The sequence below is a fragment of the Euleptes europaea genome, chromosome 5 (genome assembly GCF_029931775.1).
Source record: "Euleptes europaea isolate rEulEur1 chromosome 5, rEulEur1.hap1, whole genome shotgun sequence".
NCBI classification, from domain to species: domain Eukaryota; kingdom Metazoa; phylum Chordata; class Lepidosauria; order Squamata; family Sphaerodactylidae; genus Euleptes; species Euleptes europaea.
The window spans coordinates 83,589,234-83,603,708 of record NC_079316.1 but is presented as its reverse complement, the minus strand read 5'-3'; positions in this window follow the sequence as shown (position 1 = coordinate 83,603,708).

Genomic DNA, 14,475 nt, shown 5'->3' with positions numbered 1-14,475 from the left:
TTATGGAATGGAGAACATCTCACCAAGCTTTTTTACATGGAATTCAAGGAAGTGGGGGATGCACATTGGGGTCTATAAATGTAGCAGAATGAGGAGAAACTGAGGTGTCAGATGCTGTAAGTCTTGGTCTCTGGCCTACAGGGTCCTTCAAGGTTGTATCTTGTCTCCCATGCTTTTCTGCATCTATATAAAGCCACTTGAAGAGGTCATCTGGAGATCTGGACTGAGTTGCCATCCATATGAGATGCCATCCATCTTACGCTTCCAATAGATCTACGGGAGACTGTGGTTTCGGGAATCTGAAAAAATTCAGCTCCATTATAGCATATGGGGAATCTTTCTGGGGATCTGGGAGAACGTTTTGAAGATAAAGACACCAAATTTGAAGCATACCTGCTGGCAACTATCAATAAAAAAAACCCTGAGTTTGGAAAACTTTGGGTCCTTGGGTCCAATTTCATGGGTCCCCAAAGAGGGTGCCCCATCCACAGTTTTCAATGGAGGATGGATGGGGCACTGTCTTTGGGGGCCCATAAAATTGAACTCCTTCACCCAATATTTACCAAACTTGAGGGTTCTCCTAATTGGTGTCTCTACCTTTAAAAACACTCCCCCCAGAATCCTAGAAAGATTTCCCATAATGGGGCTGAAGAAGGATTTAAACTTTAAAGCACTACAAACTGGTGCTAAAGTGCCCAAGCATTTTTTTTTTTGGGACAGGTTTTTTTCCTCCTTCCAGGTTTTAGCCGGCAATCCCAAAAAGATCCCCACAAAAAGTTTTTTTTTTTAAAAAAAAAATCAGCATCAGGATTACCAACTGCTGTTTGAATCACAATTTTTTTCCTGTTTGTCCTTACTGAATGCACACCCCTAGATTCTAGCTTTCTATGCTGGCCCATTTTGCCTCTCTGTTTAATCATGCTCCATGTAAATTTATATTATTTGGATGTGTTTGTTTAATTTATTTATGTATGCCTTAAATTTCTATCCCGCCCTCCCCAGCCAAAGCCAGGCTCAGGGCAGATAAAAATACTTAAAATAATCTTACAGTCAGTTATACATATTCATTAAAACAATTGCTGCTTGGGAAATGTAATTCAATTTAGAAAGTTATTAGAATGTACCAACACACTGAGTGGCACCGCCTGCTGAATGCCATTGATGGAGCAAGCACAAAATCAGCTCACGAATTCTGTACATGGCCTGCCCCAATTTATTTGTTTGTGTAACCAGATGTTTATACCCTGATTTTCTTTACAACAGATGCCCAATGCAGTTTACACAGTTGTTCTTCCTTTTTATCCTCACAACAACAGGTTAATCTGAGAGAGAGAGAGAGAGAGAGAGAGAGAGAGAGAGAGAGAGAGAGAGAGAGAGAGAGAGAGAGAGAGAGACTGACCCAAGTGAGCTTCCATTGCTAAGTGGGGCTTTCAACCTGTATCGCCAAGATTGTAGTATGGCACTCTAATCACTATACCAATACTGACTCTGAGAGCCGTGATAATCCTGGGGCATGCATAATCCAAGCAAGTGAGTAAATTGTAAGTAAGTTGCCCTTAATAAGCATATTCAGTACTTTTCTTTCCCTTGACTTGGCTATTTTTAGGTTCAAGCCACGAGTGTTTTTACAACTACGTTCTGAACTTATTGGATCAGTTCCAAAAATCTTCCAACGAACTTCTCAGCATTGTGTCTTTCCCACTTCCTCATTCCTCCTGTGGCCCCTTGCTACTCCCTGGAAGCCACCTCTGAGAGTTGGGTGATCCTCTGGAGCAGCACAGAGAGCTGCATCGTCAGTGGAATGCCTCCTGTTTGCCCAAGGGGATCTCTGGATCCCTGCACATTTTGTCTCAGCATGGCATTTCCCATCTTTCCACGAGATGCACACATGGAGAGGCATATCTCATCTAATGTTGAAACACATTTCTGCAAATTGCAACAGCAAAAAAAAAAAAAAAGGAATTCCTGGGTGACAACATGTCACTCTTTTGCAAGTTGCTTCAGAAACTGGGAAAGCAGGTAAATCACTTCTTGGAACTTACCTTCCTTAGAGCATTCAGATAGGCCCAGTGGCTGTTCCATGCTGAAATCATGATTGAATAGGGCATGCCTGTTATGGACCCACTTCAGATTCCTTCAATTGTTTTAGATTCATGGCCTTTATAATTATCTGTTCATATGAAATTGCTCAGATGAGGAGCTAGCATGGACACAATAGGTAAATGTTGTAGAACGGGCTTAGTTTACAATGAATATTAAAAACAAAGCCCAGAAACAGCTTTCCAGTAGGAACCAAGTTTAATAATGTTTTAACCCTGCCCCCAACCGCAGCACAGCGCAGAAAATTAACCCTTAGGGTATCACACTAAACTAGTAGCTATCAGTTCTCTAACAGTTTCCCAAGAATATTGTGAGTGGTCTCCCCCATCCCTTTTGGTATACTTCTCTCTCTCAATATTTATAGGTACGTTATTGGATAAGAAGGTTACTAATGTTCAGTATTACAGACCAATGTGAACCTTTCATTTCCTTTATCCCTTAGAAGTTCCTTGATCCATTGATCTTGAGCAGCATATATCTAATGGTTAAGGGATATAAGGATTGAAACAAATCTTGCCACTGACAATGTAGCCTTGGGATCCCTGTCACTTAGTAAAAAAGACATTGTGTCATACACAGAGGCATTAGATTTATATGTTAAAAGGGGAGAGATATAATGTGATCAAAGTTCCTCATAAAAGCAGCATTCCAAGAGGGAATGAGCTAATGAATCGATAGGGCCAGAAGAGCAAGGACAGGTCCTGCCTGGGTATGGTATATTCAAAATTCTGCCCTGCATAACCGTAGAGGGGTTAGCATTCAGTCTAGCTAAACAGAAGGCTCTAGAAAGATGTCACGGCTCATGTCGTTAAGGGTCTACACTCTTAGAATGTATCACTTACTGAGAAGTGAAGTTATCTTATTCAGCGAGACCTCACAGACAGGAGTCAATGATAATTCCTACTACTGTAGGCTTTCTATTGAGGTGTGCTAGAAAATTTATAAACAATGAACTTCCTTTAAATAACATTTATTTCACATAATATATATATATGCATGTGAATATTTACACACTCTCAAAACATGTCATAAAATACATTATGATATACGCAAGCAGTTTCTAACAATCTTTATAAGCAATTTCTATATGTAAGGTTTTCTAACCTTAAACCTGTAATGCATTTCATTCAGGAATAAATCAATTTACAGAAAGCCTGTCAAAATATGATTAGTATAAGGAGAGAAATTCATTGTTAAAAACATCTTAATGCAAAATACAACCTTATATTATTTCTAAACTTCTCCTAGCTTATATTCAGGACATTGCAAACCTTTTCTGTAAGAACATAGTCTTTTCTCATGTTTCTATGTCTTTACCATATCTTTGATTCTCTGGTTTTTAGTTTATTTGAGAGCTATAGTCCAAAATACTTAATGAGCTTTTGGTTCATTGGAATACTGTTCTATATCAGAGACAGATGATTCTTGTAAAGCTGAAGTCAGTAATTTACAAGACTATGTGTAGCTTTAAATTCAATATGTAGAGAGAACCTGAATGAACTTTAGTTCCAGGTAAGAGCTCTATAGCTCTCTCTATATAATGTAATTGTGTATGCATACTGTGTATGCCACTCATTGTCACTGAGTGTAGAAGCTTCCTCTGTGTTGTTGAGGAAACCTCTGACTCTTTACCCTGAGAGATATCTCTTGTTGCTTAGAGGAATCTCTAAAAGTATCTAAGAATCCTCTTTCTGATTCTGAGAACTGAAGAGACCAGTTGTGTAACTTAGGTTTCACAACTTCCATGTTTCTCAAAGAAAGCCAAGTCAGACCATTTAGATCATTCAGTGAGAACCCATCAATCCTTGCTAGGATTAATGAGATGTCAGTGTTTCCCAATATGGAACTGATCCAATACTCTTAGACCCCACAATAAGGTTAGTAGGAATACTAAGAGCCTCCATCATATGGAATAGTCCACAAGCATTCATTCCAGACATCCAGCCTTAGCAGGTCATCTGGACATGAATCCCTCTCAAAGAGAGTCTTTCCCACAAAGAGCTTGTGAAATGGTAGAGTTCCATATCATGCAAGATATGAAATGATAGAATGAGCAAATGGCCAGACAACAGTGTTGCCCTCCACTCTCACTTCTACATTTTTGAATATTACGTCTTATGCAAAAGACGGAGAAAGCTAATGGCCAAACAACCAGTGTTGTTCTCCATTCACATCTCTGGGTTTTACATCTTTGGAGATGTTGAGAAAGTGAGGTCAGACAGCCTAAGCCATCTTCCGTCAACTTCCCTTTCCAAGTTTTACATCTTTGGAGATGTGGGGAGAGCAAGGCCAGATAGCTGAAGCTGTCCTCCAATTACTCTCTGCCTTCTGGCAGTTTGGTTCTGGCTTTTATTCTCTCAGACCAGTGGTCATCTGAACTGAGAGGCTAGAAGCTTCTGCCCTAGGTGGCTACACTAATACCTGTATCCTTGCACCTGGCATGGTGACTCATGGTGGTGGTGTGCCATTGTCACCTGGTCTGTGAAGAAAGAATTACCATGTTCTTGGCATTGAGTCACAAAGTTCACCAGTGCAAGGTTTGAAGACTACATCTGAATCATTAGATGGTGGCATTATTCCCTCCCAGCTATCAGAGGGGCTAAACTTCCAGGCAGAAATGACCTTCTTGTTTATGTCAAGAAGGGGTGAAAGCGCCTCAGATAAGTGAAGCTGATATTATTCCAGACACAACCATCAGGTGGGCAACATTGCATATCTTTACCTTGTAGTCTTGCAGTTTTATTCATCTCCGAATAGTTTTAGCCAGCATGACCTTTACTCCACTTTATTTTCCACATCAATTCTGTTCAGAGAAATAAGCCTCTATAAACCTTTTACTTCTATGCTTTACTCATAAGATTCATAGGAATGCCACAGGTACAGGCTCCCTATCACTCAGGCCTGTGACAAGGAGTTGTCAAATAATAAGGACAAACAGGCAAACCACGTGGTGGTGGTATTCCGAAGAACTGGGATGAACAAACGCGGCGAGCAGGAAAAGTAGTTCTGTTATAATCAAGCGCTTTAATGCGCTTTTTAATTTTGGTGAAAACTTCAGTTTTCCCAATATCTAATATATCATGCGAGAAGCCCAACAATGACAATTTCTCATTTAAGATTTTTTGCCATGAGGATTTAAAAGGGTAGTGCTTTAGAGAAGCTAGGAGCCCCTGAGTGCTAAAGCGCAGCTTAAGTTGTAGCTTAAAGGCAGCCAACCATGCCCTAGCTTCGAGCAATATTTGGCCAAACTCGGAGTGAAGGGTAATGCCAGCAACATATCAAGGGGCATTTAAGAGTTTTCGTAAAAACTGAAGCAATGGGCGATCTATAGATTCATTGATAACAGTTATCTAAATGGCAACACCAAAAAGAACAATTTGAATAATTTTTAGATTGTAAACGTGAATAGCCCCTGGAATATATTTGCCACCTTTGGTATGGAAAAATTTGTCAATAGCACCAACCTCAGGTTTAATTTTGATGGACACTGCTTTTTGATGGACATTCCAATTTCTGTTATGTTATGGGAAAAAAGAATGCCAAGATAAACAAACTCCTTGACTTGGTCAACCTCAAAGCCATCTAATACCCAGCAAAAAAGAGGGATTTTCCTCCTCTTAGAGATGATCATAATCTTAGATTTGTGATGGTTTATTTTAAGATCTTCCCTAGAGCAGTACTCAGAAAAGGTTTGTAAGTGGTTAAGAGTGGTGGTTTGGAGTGGTGGAGTCTGATCTGGAGAACCGGGTTTGATTCTGCACTGCTCCACATGACCTGTGGACGCTAATCTGGTGAACTGGGTTGGTTTCCCCACTCCTACACATGAAGCCAGCTGGGTGACCTTGGGTTAGACACACTCTCTCAGCCCCACCTACCTCACAGGTGTTGTGGGGAGGGGAAGGGAAGGTGATTGTAAGGCCATTCGATTCTTCCTTAAGTGGTAGAGAGAGTCAGCATATAAAAACCAACTCTTCTTAACTATTGGGAAGGGGGTGGGGGAGAAGGACACATGCAATCTAATGGCAGAACATTTTAAACATCCAGAGACAAGATGGCTTCTTGGGCTTTGAGGGGTTGGCAGAAGTCTGGCTAGAGGGGGAATGGGAGGGGGGAAAGAGAAGGGGGCATGTTGGGGCATGGGTTGAGAGACCAGCTGTTTTCACTATGCGCACAAATGGCATTGATTTGAACAGAGTTGAGCTTGGAGCAGCCTTTAAATTCATGCTAAAACAACATCGTGAAGATGTGGGGAATGCACAGGGTGGGAGCGAGCTGAACTGAAAAAATCATGCATGGTTCCCACGAAGAACCAGTTCAGTCTGGTGTAGAACATGAATCAACGAACCGATGCATAAATGGCTTTAGAAAGCAGTGTGGAAGCACATGTAAGGAGATTTTGAATGGTCCAGGAAAAGTGTTAACTTTGCTGATGGAATAGCAATCAGGGCTAAGATAAAATTTCATAGCGTTCATTATTCTCAGACAAAGGTAATGTTTTATAGGGGGAGCAATTTTTTTTTAATGAGGTGTGGTCCCTTAGGGGGAAAATGGCTTTTGCTCTGACAGATGCCTCTCCTTCTCTAGGCAAAGCATTTGCCAAGAAAGGTAAAATAATTTCATGGTGCAGAGAACTGTGGCTTGTGTCCCTCAAAGAGGAGGCTGTACATGATTTAATAGTTTCCATGGCAGAGTGAGGATTCGAACCCAGATCTACCAGATCAATCCAGGGTTGCCAACTTCAGGTTGGGAAATTCCTGGAGATTTGGGAGTGAAGCCTGGGGAGGGTGGGGTTTGGGGAGGGACGGGACCCCAGCAGGGTATAATGCCATACAGTCCACCCTCCAAAGCAGCCCTGTCTCCAGGGGAATTGATCTCTGTCATCTGGATATAAGCTGTAATTCTGGGAATCAGGCACCACCTGGAAGAGGGCCACCCTAGATCCATATAGTATTGTAATCACTTTTCTATACTAGCTACATACCTTTTACAAATTGAAAGGGTGAGTAGTAGCAGATAGGTAGTGGTTGGACAGCTGACAGCTGTGAGAAAGCAGTCCAAACTCATGCAAATTGACAAGTCTTTTGTTTGGATGCATTTGGATGCATCTACAACTCAGTGAATGTTCAGCTCTCTGATTGCAGCAGGCATGTCACAAGCCAAATGGGTTATTGGGCATTCCTGATTGAGATCCACCAATTAAATCTATTAAAATGTAAATTGAAAATAACAGAATTTAAACTTGTTATTAAAAGAAAAAAGTGGCAACAGCAAGAAAGCCCAAGTCAAAAAGAAGAAAAACCCTCACTGGTTAGGAACAAATCCTGACATTCAAAATCAGAATGCCCTCTGAACCACAATTGTTTTGATTTCTAAAAATTAGATAAGATACAGTAAGGATGTGTCTCTCAAAAAAGAGAATCCCTCAGTCTTGGTTAGCATTATAAAGTAGCCAGTTACATAGGAGCAGGACCACCATAACCATCGTGGTATGGCTTTTCTAGCTGATAGAAACCACTGCTGACACTGGCCATCCAAGCTGATAGAAACCACTGCCATCCAAGGGCCAGGATTCAGGATTATGCCCAGACTATGAGCCTCAGTCCTTACAGGGAGTACAGCCCCATTCAGAATATGCTGCATAACTTCTCCAGGCTCAAATATGACACCAACCACTGTGTGTGTGTGTGAAGTGCCGTCAAGTCGCAGCTGACTTATGGCGATCCCTTTGGGGGTTTTCATGGCAAGAGACTAACAGAGGTGGTTTGCCAGTGCCTTCCTCTGCACAGCAACCCTGGTATTCCTTGGTGGTCTCCCATCCAAGTACTAACCAGGGCTGACCCTGCTTAGCTTTTGAGATCTGACGACCACTAGCACTTTCATTTCAACGAGATGATGTCTCAGATTAAATCTGTCTTGAGCCTAGTATCTCTGACTAGAGAGACTGGCCTATTTTTTTTCATTGCTTCACAAAACCGAGATGAAGAAGAATGATAGAGATGGGTGTTGTTTGCATACCAGCGAAATGCAGTCCCAACTCTCTCCCTGACTTCACCCAGGAGTTTCATGTATACACTGAACAGCATGAGAACAAGATACAATCCTGTAGGACACCAGAAGCCAGGCGGTATGTGAAGGACAATCCTCCAACTTCTTTCTGAATACCCACCACTCAATGATTCCTCCCAATATTACCCCCGTTCTGTGTTCTAAAAGGATTCTGAAGTTGATATTCTTGGAAATTGGTTGGCACTGAAAATATCAGTTAGTCAGCTGAAGGTACAGGTTTACATATTTGTGGAAAGTTTTGGCATAGAGAGGCAAAACTGTGTCTCATTGGTATATGTGTTATTGTTAACCATGGGATTTAACGTAATTGTATGTAGTAGTTAGAGAGCTTTAGTTCGTTGTGTTGTTTGAAACATTTGAAGTTTTAGGTCTCCTTAGCTTCTAAGTACCCTATACAGCTAAAGGTGCCCAGTGCAGTTCGAGGAATCTGGTGTATTGTAGATGCTTTGGGTCATTTAAAACACATGATGCACCTTGAAGGGTAGTTTTGCATTTCAAAAGTGAACTGGTTTTAGTAGCTTGAAATAAATGGTGTAATTTTGTCAATTGTCCAAACCTGATCAATTCACCCTATTCCTATCAAACTAGTTGTGGCCTAACCAGTCAATGACCAGGTCTATTTATCCCGCCCCCCCCCACAACCACCAAGAGGCAAAAAATTGTTTTCAAAAAAAACAGTCAAGGGAAGACCCGAACATTCTTGCTTGGCTCCTAAACAATCAGTTAATCCCACTATATCCATAGGAAGGCAGGTGGGTCAGCAGCACCTGCCAAATGCCTGCATGAAAGGGATGGAGTTCATTAAGAGTACTGCAAAATCACCATAAGTGAGGATGTGAAAACTGGGACCAAAAGGTGCAGTGTATAGACAGGAATAGAACTTCAGGTAGAAAGGAGGGAGAGTTCTAATCATGTGCCATGGGAGCTAGCAGGCAATAAAGCACATATGTCTTGAATGGAGAAGCTAAGATAAGGCAAATAGGTAAAAGCACGTACAGGGATAGTTTCAGGAGGGAAGGAGGAATGGGAGAAAAGAAATTATATTCCATTTGTCCTGATGAGAACGGAACTAGTGATGTCATGTTCGTGGTAATGGAGGATGGTTGTGGAGGTGAAATAGGCACAGCGATGGAGGGATTTGAATGTCCGTCTTATACACCTGGTGTGTGCCAATGGAATAAGTCTGCTATTATCCTAATTTGGTGCAGAACTAGAATCTGTGATAGCACTGGGCCTAAACCTCTGAATCTGGCTGCCCATTAGTGGACCTTTGTTTGTCCTCCGGTTGGTGCCTTTTCAGGATCTGGGATCCCATTGGTGTAAGTCCATAGTGCAACACTCTATGGTAGAAAGGGGCAATTTAATAAACAGACCTAAGATGTTTTGGAGAAGAATGATTGATTTAGACAAGGGGGCATTCTTGAAAGCTGCTCTGGTTTCTAAAGTCCCCATAAGAAAATTGAGATGGTAGAACCATGTGGAGGGATGTACAATCTAAGCAATTGACATTGCAGTCCGAAGAAGGATTGCACTCTTCAAAATCCATTTAAGTCAATGGGTGTAACTTTGCTTAGGATTGCACTGTAGAGGCAACAATAAGCCATACAAGCTGTGGTCAGTGTTTTCCCATCAGATCTTTTAACCATGTACACTGTTACCCGAAATGCTCCTTTAAATGGGGAAATTAGCTGAGCAATCAGTAACTACAATATTTATAAAGGGGATTGCAACCAACTATACCACAGCCCGTAACTGTGACCTTAGAATAATGACAGAGACATTGGATTCCGAATTAAGAGAGGTTGTTTTCAGGCATTCAATGTTGCAAACACAAACATACAGAGAATCTAAGAATCAAAAGGGAGGAGAGAGAGAGACTTTTGCCGTATGGCTGGCAGATTAAGGCAATACTGCACCTTTCTTGTAGAGGAGTTGTCCGTCCTGAGTTCCATTAGACTATTGGGGATAAAAAGGGGGCAGGGGTAGCCCCCTGTGTATTCTAGCATGGCTGCTCACTCTGGCAGAGTGGCAGGCTGTATGAAATGGGAAGCCCTAAGGTAAAAAAATATGGACTTACAGCAGCTCAGTTATACTGTTTTCTGGGGGGGGGGGGAGGTGATTGGATTATCCAGGTGGTTCCCAGTATGACAAAAGGTGACAAAAGAACTAATGGTCGGCTACCCGGGTGGTGAGAGGGTGATTTGGAAACCTATTCTAAATCCAGTGACTTGGGCAACCCCAGGAGAAAACAGGGAGTCTTGCTGATGAGCTTAATGATCTAAAACAATAGGTGTGATCTTTATCTCAATGGGGATCGTTATCTCAATGTCTCTGAATGGCTTTGCTTAACCAGTCCGATGTTGCAAGGGAGGGGGGAGTGTAGACGCAGCCTACATGTCTTTGAGCTTTCTCTGACATGGCTTCTGCTGGAACCAAGATGCACAGGAAAATGGAGTCTTTCTGGCTCACTGGAGAGGCTGACCTGGCTTCGCTTCTCAGCTGCCAGCAGCTCAGGATACATAGGAGCAATTGTGTCAGTTTCACTGGCGCGTGCAAGAGCCTTCCCTATAGTGTTTAGGGCAGGTACGCGGCTGGAACAGGGAGCACACATATGCTGTTTGGGGTTGCCATGACCAGTCCGGGAGTTAGGCAACCCGTTTGGTAACAGCACAATATGTTCAATATATGACAGTATTTAATGACCTGTTGTACATTGAATAAACATAATGAATACACATTACAAATAATGTGTAGGTGGTATCATATTGCATCAAGGCTCTCTAGAATTTACTATCTATTTATGGGAAAGGATGTGGTATGAAAAGTATTAATTCACATAATCATATATAATAGCCTTGTTCAATCATGTTTGGGGACCAAAGCATTTATGGAAATCAGTAAAATGGCACAGGTTAAACTAACTGTTAATCATAAATGGGCAGTGAGGTAAAAAAGATGAGGTAACCACAGGCACTACTAGGTTTTATGCCATAGCAAAAACTTTTCTCAAAAATCTGGGCTTTTTTATTTTTAAAGGTGGTAATAATGTTATGAGGGTGAGAATTTCTTTCTCCAAAACTAACTTTTTTAGATATAATGATTGATTCCTCTTATTCTCTCTTTTCGCTTTATAAAGAGGGATTTCTTAGATTTTTCTACAAAGAGAAATCAATACACCCTTTGTTTATTCAGCCCTGGAAGCTGTTTTGTTATGTGCCATAGAGTGGTGCTTGAATAGGTGGGTAGGATGGTTTGAGATCACATTACCTACCTCTGAGCATCAACAGAGTGAAATTCCATAACCTTGCAGAAGCTCTCTTCCAGCCCCTCCTCTCTTTGAATTTCCCTTTGATCAAAACTGAATTGATTTGAAACAGACTCCTGATTTTTGCCTTGCTTTTCACTTCCTGCTGCTTGCTGCCATCTTCCCCCTTCTCCTAGGTGCAATTGCCTCCCCAAAACACTGTCGTCTCCCCTTCTCATTTCCCATAGTTGTGGCCTCCTTCTCCCTGACTGCCTCCACGGTGTCCATGCTGAATCTCTTGGCAGATACCTCAATATCTATTATGGTTGCTCCAGCAACCCACAATTGGCAGCCAAACTCCAGCCAGGGTTTTTATGATATCCATACATGGCATAGTAGACAGATTTCTGAATTTGGTTTAGGAAGACCTGTGTCCAATCAACTTCTCAGCTATGGAGCTTGAGTCAAACCTATCTTATAAATTTGTTGTGAGGGGACATGAGTTGCTTAAAGGACAGATAGGATAAAAATGCAGTAAAATAAATAAAAGCTACTACATCACATGCTAATAACATCTTTAGATGTAAATGGGAAGATGCGGGAGGTGTAATAGCTTCTTACTCATATGGCTATCTATACAATTAAATGAGGCTGCAATTGATTGGAGGCAGACACTAGGAGGGCATGTGATACACTAAGTCTCAGCCCTCTCCATGCCCTTTAAAGTTGTGGCAGCTGGCACAGTACCCACTGTTTACTTATTTGTAGAACTTCTTGTTCAGAAAGGAGACTCTGACCAACAACCACAGGTAATGTTTTCCCATACCGTGTTTTTATTCATACTTTGGGTACCTCAATACGGACATGTCTTGGGATTTTATGCTAGTTTAGATATTCAGTCAGGCAATGGGTTTCTACAATGCACAGATCTTCATAATGAGGCATTATTTGATGTCTCTTCACGCCTGTGTTCTGCAGTGTGTTGGAGATGCTTTAGTGTGGTTTAATCATGCTGCTGGGGCAGATGTATGAATATGGTGGTGGAGTACCAATCACATCCCACACCCCCAACCTACAGAGTTGCCTGACTGGACCCTTCATTCAGTTTCACTATGTTCATGTGCACTCCTGTGGTATGCACTACGGTATAGCAGCTTCCATACGTTCGTGATGAGAGGGTTTGTGATTGTTGTGCTTGTGATTGTTGGTGAGGTGAGTTAGAGTTAACACTGGTAAATTTTTCTTCGTATTATTCAATTATACAGACACCCATGCACACACAACATTGATGGTAGCGAGTTTTTTGGAAATCTCCCTAGGAGCACTGCGTCAAGTTCCTTCACTGAGCCAAACTCTATCAAACTGACTATATAGCATTTTAAGATTCAGAGATTTTAATCAATTTGTTGATGTCTGGTCGTTCAGAGATTGTGTGTCGGTTTTTTGAATGTATAACATTTTGATACTCAGAGGTTTTAACTGGCTTGTTGATATTTTATTGTTTAGGGACTACATTCTAATCACTGTGTAATATAGAAGACTCATGCCAATAAAGGTCTGATTTGATTTGATTTGATTTGAATTATACAACATTCACATGACTGAGATAATCAATCAGGTAATCTTTTTTCAATACAATAAATGTTTCATTGAAGTGAATTAAGAGACGGATCTGGTTGATAACACATTCTTATGTCTGAAGCTTGAATGCACACTGAGTTCAACTGTGGGAGCAGGATGGGTTTTGCTGTTGTTTTTTGCTGTCTTTGCCTGCAAACTTCTTTTCATGTAAAAGAAATAAACCCTCCCACTCCACTTTACATGTGCATAAAATAAAAATGAGAATAAATCCAGATGGCTGTCCTAGACCCTTATTGCTGGCTTCAGCTCAAAGGTTACACCGTGCCCTGTGTTTGTTCTCTGGATGAATTTACTGCCATCTTGTTATCTAGATGTGCTTTTAAACACCTTATGTGAGGTCCATTCAAAGTAAAAAAAAAAGATAGGAAGGGAAGTAAAAGACTCCACTGAGACTGGTGGAGATCCTCTTCTATTATGTGCATGCAGGACTCGATGTACTGTTTGCCGCACATCTGTTTGTGCTTGTTTTTCAATTAATTGTCGATGTTTCAATTAAACTTTGATGTGAAAGCTCATCCAGTGATCGTTTTCTTCCTAAATTAAGGTAACATGAATCATGTCAAATACAGATTGCAGGAAACCAATATATAATCCAGTACTGCCTCAAAGTCAGTGCTTTGTGTTTTTGGAAGCGTGGAGACAACCATTGCATTTTTAGGTGTATGGAGACCTAAAGAAACAGCATTTAAAGGTTGAATATGGTTTTGTCTTTATTAATACCAACAATTTATCCATTACCATGATCATCATGACCTACAGTAGCACACCAGAATGCTCCTGTACATTATTCCCTTATTCTGCAGTATTTGACCCATTGGAGAGGGCTGAAGATTTGAAAAGGACAAAACCCAACCAAGTCCCTAGGCAATATCTTCCCAGCATTTTTAAAGCACAATTATGACCATGGATGGTCTCCATTTGGATTGGGGCTGCACAGGGAAAGGAGAGGGTGTTACCCATTTACTCCTTGAATGGTTTTGCAAATTAGAACTGCTGTTATAGTCCTTTAAAGGACAAAAATATGGGCAAAAGATGGGTAGTCATCTTTTTTTCCTTTAAGTGGCTTTAAATGGGGGCAGATTTTGATTAGCCAAAGGGTGTGGGGTGGAAAGGTTAATTCCACTCCCCCCCCCACCAGTATGGTCCCTATCTGAGTTGGGTCTCTGTTTGGCTGTAATTATACTTTGGGAATTTGGGGCACTGAGCAATCTGGGCCAGTGTGTTGTAGAGGTTAAAAATGTTGGACTTGTGCCTGGGAGACCCAGAGTTGAATCCCCGCTCATGCCATGGAAGCTCACTGGGTGACCTTGGGCCAGTCATACTCTCTCAGCCAAACCTACCTCACAAGATTGTTGTGAGGATAAAAAGGAGAAGTGGAGAGTGCCGTAATCCACTTGGGGTCCCCATTTGAGAGAAAAGTGTGG